This window comes from Nerophis lumbriciformis, linkage group LG35, assembly GCF_033978685.3.
Source record: "Nerophis lumbriciformis linkage group LG35, RoL_Nlum_v2.1, whole genome shotgun sequence".
Taxonomy (NCBI): Eukaryota; Metazoa; Chordata; class Actinopteri; order Syngnathiformes; family Syngnathidae; genus Nerophis; species Nerophis lumbriciformis.
Window position 1 is genome coordinate 2925001 of NC_084582.2, and position 7500 is coordinate 2932500.

Below are 7500 nucleotides of genomic sequence, written 5' to 3' on the forward strand. Positions count from 1 at the left end.
TTGCATATACATTAGTATTCACAGCCTTTGCTCAATACTTTGTCGATGCACTTTTGGCAGAAATTACAGCGTTAAGTTTTGGGATACAATGCCACAAGCTTGGCACACCTACAGTATATTTCTTCTTTGGAACCACATCTCAAGCTCCATCAGGTTGGATGGCAAGCGTTGGTTTTCATCCAGGATGTCTCTGTACATTGCTGCATTCATCTTAGTCTAGTCAGGGAGGTGACCAAGAACCTGATGGTCACTCTGTCAGAGCTACAGCATTCCTCTGTGGAGAGAGAAGAACCTTCCAGAAGGACAACCATCTCTGCAGCAAACCATCAATCAGACCTGTGTGGTATAGTGGCCAGACGGAGGTACATTTTTAGTACAAAGTTTGACAAAATACACATGGAAGACTCTCAGACCATATGAAACAACATTTTTTGGTCTGATGTGACAAAGATTGAACTATTTGACGTGAATGCCAGGCATCATGTTTGGAGAAAACCATCCCTACAGTGGCAGCATCATGCTCCAGGGATGTTTTTCAGCGGCAAGAACTGGGAGATTAGTCAGGATAGAGGGAAAGATGAATGCAACAATGTACAGAGACATCCTGGATGAAAACTAATCTTGGCGATCCAATCTGATGGAAGGTGCTGCAAAGAGGAATGGGCAAAACTGCCCAAGGATGCCTGTGCCAAACTTGTGGCATCGTTTTAAAAAAGACTTGAGGATTTAATTGCTGCCAAAAGTGCATCAAACTCTGAATACTGTAATTATGTACATGTGATATTTTTTTTATTTTTATTTTATTTTTTTTAATAAATTTGCAAAATTATGGTATCATGATGTAGGATGGCTTTAGGATTTTTAAGGACAAAAATGAATTTATTCAATTTTGGAATAATGCTTTCATAAAAGAAAATGTCGAAAAAGTAAAGCGTTGTGAATACTCTTTGGATGCACAAAATAACAGAGATGTGCCAACTACTAAGACTATGTTACATACTAGAAAAAAAACACAGTACTCTCTCTGTAGTGTGCTTTTTTTCAATCCAAAGTGATACTTTTATGAATCAAAACAACATTAATTCATTATTCAGGACATACACTTTTAGCTATAATATCTAGCCATTGCAGCAACAGCATAGATCGAGAGAATTGCTGATCATATTTCCTGATGACATCACACATTTGCATGTCCGTTTGTTGCTAGGCAGAATCTGTTATGATCCGCTGCCGGGATCATGTTCATTTTGGTTTTTGGACTCCCTCAGTTCCCGTTTTTGTGCACCCCTGGGGTTGTTTTCTGTTTCCATGGGTGCTTATTGTTTCCACCTGTCTCTGATTGGTGTTCGGGAAGCTCACCTGTTCCCCGAGCACTAATCAGTAGCACTATTTAATACTGCCTTTTCCGGTCAGTCAGGCTGGCTTCTTTCTGTCACGGCGGGGTTGTAGCTTGTTGCAAGGTCCGTTCCCCCGGGGTGCAAACGGACCACTCCGGACAGGACTTGCAGGTAGGAACACGATTTATTCTTGAGAAGCCAAGGAGGTACAAAAAACAGGAGACAAGCCGACGGAAAAATGTGCCGATCGCACTGGAAGCTATCGCTACCACTTAGCATAGACTCAAGACAAGGAGTACTCACATAACAGGAGCATGAAGCAAACAAAGAAGCCAGGCTGACTGACTGGCAAAGGCAGGCTTAAAGGGGAACATTATCACAATTTCAGAATGGTTAAAACCATTAAAAATCAGTTCCCAGTGGCTTATTATATTTTTCGAAGTTTTTTTCAAAATTTTACCCATCACGCAATATCCCTAAAAAAAGCTTCAAAGTGCCTGATTTTAACCATCGTTATATACACCCGTCCATTTTCCTGTGACGTCACATAGTGATGCCAATACAAACAAACATGGCGGAAAGAACAGCAAGCTATAGCGACATTAGCTCGGATTCAGACTCGGATTTCAGCGGCTTAAGCGATTCAACAGATTACGCATTTATTGAAACGGATGGTTGTAGTGTGGAGGCAGGTAGCGACAACGAAATTGAAGAAGAAACTGAAGCTATTGAGCCATATCGGTTTGAACCGTGTGCAAGCGAAACCGACGAAAACGACACGACAGCCAGCGACACGGGAGAAAGCGAGGACGAATTTGGCGATCGCCTTCTAACCAACGATTGGTATGTGTTTGTTTGGCATTAAAGGAAACTAACGACTATGAACTAGGTTTACAGCATATGAAATACATTTGACAACAATATGCACTTTGAGAGTGCAGACAGCCCAATTTTCATCAATTAATATATTCTGTAGACATACCCTCATCCGCGCTCTTTTCCTGAAAGCTGATCTGTCCAGTTTTGGAGTTGATGTCAGCAGGCCAGGGAAGCTAGGGTCGTTAGGGGGTTTAGCTCGCTCGTCTGCGGGAACAAACTGCCACCATTGCTTGCCGTGCTACCGAGGTCCTTTGTCCCTGAATTGCTCACACACTCCGGCAGATTCAGTGGGGGTCTGGCCGCAGATTTTTTTGACTTTATCGTTGGATATGCATCTGCTTTGAGTGTCGCAGGATATCCACACATTCTTGCCATCTCTGTCGTAGCATAGCTTTCGTCGGTAAAGTGTGCGGAACAAACGTCCAATTTCTTGCCACTTTCGTATCTTTGGGCCACTGGTGCAACTTGAATCCGTCCCTGTTCGTGTTGTTACACCCTCCGACAACACACCGACGAGGCATGATGTCTCCAAGGTACGGAAAACAGTCGAAAAAACGGAAAATAACAGAGCTGATTTGACTCGGTGTTTGAGAAAATGGCGGATTGCTTCCCGATGTGATGCCACGTTGTGACGTCATCGCTCCGAGAGCGAATATTAGAAAGGCGTTTAATTCGCCAAAATTCACCCATTTAGAGTTCGGAAATCGGTTAAAAAATATGTGGTCTTTTTTCTGCAACATCAAGGTATATATTGACACTTACATAGGTCTGGTGATAATGTTCCCCTTTAAATAATGTCTCTGATTAGTGCTCGAAAAACAGGTGAGCGTCCCGAACACCAATCAGAGGCAGGTGAAAATAATAAGTAGCCATGGTAACTAAACAAACTCAAAGGGTGCACAACAACAGGAACTTAGGGAGTCCAAAACGTACCTCCTTGACTTCTCAAGAAAAATTCATGTTCCTACCTGCAAGTCCTGTCCAGAGTGGTTCGTCCTGGGAGAACGAACCTTGCAGCAAGCTGCAACCCCGCCGTAACAGAAAGAAGCCAGCCTGACTGACCGGAAAAGGCAGTATTAAATAGTGCTACTGATTAGTGCTCGGGGAACAGGTGAGCTTCCCGAACACCAATCAGAGACAGGGGGAAACAATAAGCACCCACGGAAACAGAAAACAACCCCAGGTGTGCACAAAAACGGGAACTGAGGGAGTCCAAAAACCAAACTGAACATGATCCCGGCAGCGGATCATAACAGAATCCATAGAATGTCATGATAGCGAACCAACAAAAAGTAGCATAAACATGTAAAGTCATGATAATGGACTAAAATTAAATGTTTTTGAGAATAAAGCTAGACAGTGTCAAAACTCTTGTCCACACACAAAGGACCAGCATCCACACTATTGAACATATATCGAACATCTGATCGTAGCGGTGGAAAAAAAAGGTGATTTCAGTCATTTCACATTAAACTGTTCACACTGCTGCTGCTGCTAATGTGCCAACATGCAATTTATGCAACACATTAATTTGTGTAAAATTACAGCTTTCTTCTGATTTTTTTCCAACTTTATCATACTTGCCAACCTTGAGACCTCCTTTTTCGGGAGGTGGGGGGCGGGGGACGTGGTTAAGAGGGGAGGAGTATATTTACAGCTAGGATTCACCAAGTCAAGTATTTTATATATATATATATATATATATATATATATATATATATATATATATATATATATATATATATATATATATGAAATACTAAGTCAAGTATTTCATATATATATAAGAAATACTAAGTCAAGTATTTCATATATATATATATATATATATATATATATATATATATATATATATATATATATATATATATATATATATGAAATACTAAGTCAAGTATTTCATATATATATAAGAAATACTAAGTCAAGTATTTCATATATATATATATGTATATATATATATATATATATATATATATATATATATATATATATATATATATATATAAATAAATAAAATAAATACTTGAATTTCAGTGTTCATTTATTTACACATATACACACACATAACACTCATCTACTCATTGTTGAGTTAAGGGTTGAATTGTCCATCCTTGTTCTATTTGTCACTATTTTTCTAACCATGCTGAACGCCCTCACTGATGATGCATTGCTTTGTGGCACGCAAAAAGTGCTTTCTTCAAATGCACTAGATGGCAGTATTGTCATGTTTAAGAGTGTCACAACATTGCTGTTTACGGCAGACGAACTGCTTTACGGTAGACGAAATGCTGTTGTTGTGTGTTGTTGCCGCGGCTGGGAGGACGTTAATGAAACTGCCTACCAATAAACCCACATAAGAAACCAAGAACTCGCCCTCGATCGTTCTACAGTTATAACGTGATTGGGCAGGTACGCTGTTTATATTGTGTGCCTGAATTTCGGGAGATTTTCGGGAGAACATTTGTCCCGGGAGGTTTTCGGGAGAGACGCTGAATTTCGGGAGTCTCCCGGAAAATCCGGGAGGGTTGGCAAGTATGCTTTATTTTAGCGTGACAATTATACTCTTTTGTGTGAAAAAGGACTTGTCACTGCATCTTTTTTTGGACTATAACCACGGATCAAATTTGCAGCTGTCGCAATTCAGCAACTTTTGCCGCCTCATCATATTATCACTAACCTTCACTAACCTTTTAAAGGCTAACCCAACGGTTTCTTCTGTCTTCACTTGTCCACAGTCACCAAAGTCCGCCTTCATAAGTGCAGCCAAAAAGGCTCGTCTACGAACGAACCCGCCTAAAGTGCGTTTTTCAGAGCAAGTGTCCATCAGCGATCCAGACTCAGTAAGTTCTTCCATGCATACAAGTACAGCATCTCGCCTCACATGGTTCCAGCAACAAATGTATCATGTCTTCTAAACTAAGGAACAAATCCATAGACATTTAACTAGTATGAATACAGCTTATATAGATTTACTTTCCCTAAATGCCTAAATAACTGGCAACACAAGTGAGTACTCCTACCTAGGGATGATGTTTGATAAGAAATTATCGAGTTCGAGCCCATTATCGAATCCTCTTACCGATTCTCTTATCGAATCCAGATAGGTTGTTGTATATGGAAAAAAACACAATATTTGGTTTAACAAAAGCTCACTTTTATTTTATAATAAAAAATAAAAAAATAAAATAAATAAGTAAATATTGACTGTTACCCCCCTAAAAAAAATAAAATAAAAAATACTGACTGTTGTTACTCAAAGTATATTAAATGGGATTTTTCAGAAAAACAAATATATACAGTAACACAAAAACAACCTGTCTCTGTGATCACTATAGGTGTATAAATAATAATATAGTGTTAAATAAAATCAGTCCCTTGGGCACAAAACTGAAAATAATACAGCTCTCCAAAAAGTGCACTTCTGCTGCTATTGGAACATACTAACTACACACACAGGCAGACAGCTAACAAACAATCCAAGACGTCGAATAAAGTTCCAAAGCAGATTAATCCATTTAGGCTCTTTATTGTTGTTGATTTTGCTTTGTCTTTTCCTATCTTTACTTTTGTCTTGCACTGGACTATGAAAAAAACTGCGACTTATAGTCCGAAAAATACGGTAAATACAAATTTTTGCTGAGTAATAAATAAAGCACATTGTATTTCATTGCATGTTAAAGAAAGGGTTTACTGTGTGAGGCTTTCCCACGTCTTAAGTACCGTATTTTTCGGAGTATAAGTCGCTCCGGAGTATAAGTCGCATTGGCCGAAAATGCATAACAAAGAAGGAAAAAAACATATATAAGTCGCACTGGAGTATAAGTCGCATTTTTTGGGGAAATGTATTTGATAAAAGCCAACACCAAGAATAGACATTTGAAAGGCAATTTAAAATAAATAAAGAATAGTGAACAACAGGCTGAATAAGTGTACGTTATATGAGGCATAAATAACCAACTGGTATGTTAACGTAACATATTATGGTAAGAGTCATTCAAATAACTATAACATATAGAACATGCTATACGTTTACCAAACAATCTGTCACTCCTAATCGCTAAATCCCATGAAATCTTATACGTCTTGCACTGAACTGTTATTTTTATTTTTTTTAAACTGAAATACACACAATGACAAATGTATAAGCTATGTGATTCAATTAACATACTGAAATGTAATACACAATATGTAAATATTAGCTTCACACAAATATACAGTACTATCATCAAACAAATACTTCTGAGTGTTGAAACTATTTCGATGGTGGAAATATACGACTGGCAGCCTCAAAACATCCATTGAAACAGTGCACAAAAATCGTTTTTCAATAAACATCTTAGTATCAAACTTAAACACTTTCCACCTTAATATTGAGTTACATAAACAAGTTAAACAGTTTACTTACAGACTTATCTTTTCCAAGGCTTGTAAGAGCTAACACAACTTGTCTACTTCTCAATTGTCTCTTGAACTGGACTAACATCGTCAACCCGGAAGTGCCCAAACTATTGACGCGTAGTATTTTCATATCGCCACAAGGTGTCAGTAAGAGTCTACAATCAAATGGGCATAACATTGCCCATTTGGGATTCGTTCCCAGGGATTCCAATAAAGAACCAACTCTTTTTCTTTACTATAGTGGCCTCGATAACGGGAACCGGTTCTCAAAAAGGGATTCGAGTCCATGGAATCGGTTCTTTTCTTATCAAACAACGAACATCATCCCTACTCCTGACAGAGAACATGTCCAAATTGGGACATTTCTAGAAAGTCACAGTACATGTCGCAATTCATGCTCCCAAGTGCCGGCAGCCCCAGACCATGATGCGACCATGCTTGACTGGCAGGCAAATACAAATATTCTGGTACTCTTTTGTGCTACACAAGCTGTGCATTGACTACTCTAAAGGTTTTGTGTCATAATATTGTTCCATGAGAAGCTATAAAATAAATTGTGATGGTTGTATTCACTTTTGGGTGGTATTGTGTTACCTTTTTCCGTCATCTCCCGCAACTCATGTCTCTGGTCTGCGAATATTCAGAACCATGCATTCACAGTATGAGTGGAAATAATGGTTATGATTATTCTCCCGCCACAGTATGATCCCAGCCATCGCTCAACGGGTGGAAAATCAAAAATTAGCGGTGCAATCCGGACAAGTGGGCCATTACTTAAATCACTCACCGGTTCGGGAAAAAAAATTGAAGCGTATCGCTTCAAAGTGCATACAAAGTATGCACTCATTTGTTCTGATGTCATTAAGGGGATAACTCGAGGTTG

General features: G+C 38.9%; 1 protein-coding gene across 1 annotated transcript in view; it reads left to right on the plus strand.

Annotated features, from left to right (window-relative positions):
- frmpd3 (FERM and PDZ domain containing 3) overlaps window positions 1-7500 on the plus strand; it is an 86200-nt gene that overhangs the window by 11062 nt on the left and 67638 nt on the right. Inside the window, exon 4 of the mRNA XM_061927559.2 lies at window positions 4955-5059. The gene's annotated coding sequence lies outside the window, so the exon portion shown is untranslated. The remainder of the gene's footprint in view (window positions 1-4954; window positions 5060-7500) is intronic.